Here is a 491-nt window from a genome sequence, read left to right as displayed (position 1 = left end):
GATCCATCCACCCTGGACAGGACGTCCATCGCAGGGAAACACAGAGACACACAACCATGCACACACTCACAGCTAAGGGCAACTTAGAAACAGCAAACAGCCTCACATTCACTAGTTGGACTGTGGGAGGAAGCTGGAGTACCCTGAGAGAACCACACAGGCACATTCAAACTTTAACAATTTAACATGGAATAATGAGCAATTTATGAGCTTCACACCAGACTGGAAACTAGACGATTGTCCAGATGATCACTGATCCAGACCAGCTGCTACCCTCTAGGACCAGGAGAGTAACTAGTAGAGTCAAATATTGGATGAAATATTCTCTCTTTGCCGTCTTTAAACTGCTTCAGAATAATTATCAGTGGAAATTTACATGAAATATCAGAACATTTTCAATTAGACACTACAATGGTTATTGTGTCATTAAAACATTAGAAGTGAGAAAACCAACATTTCCAAGCTCAGCTCTAACATCTTTGCTTCCAAAC

The sequence above is a fragment of the Cyprinodon variegatus genome, unplaced genomic scaffold, assembly GCF_000732505.1.
Source record: "Cyprinodon variegatus isolate N-32 unplaced genomic scaffold, C_variegatus-1.0 Scaffold981, whole genome shotgun sequence".
Taxonomy (NCBI): domain Eukaryota; kingdom Metazoa; phylum Chordata; class Actinopteri; order Cyprinodontiformes; family Cyprinodontidae; genus Cyprinodon; species Cyprinodon variegatus.
The sequence above is the reverse complement of the archived record's forward strand: the minus strand, read 5'-3'. Positions refer to the sequence as shown.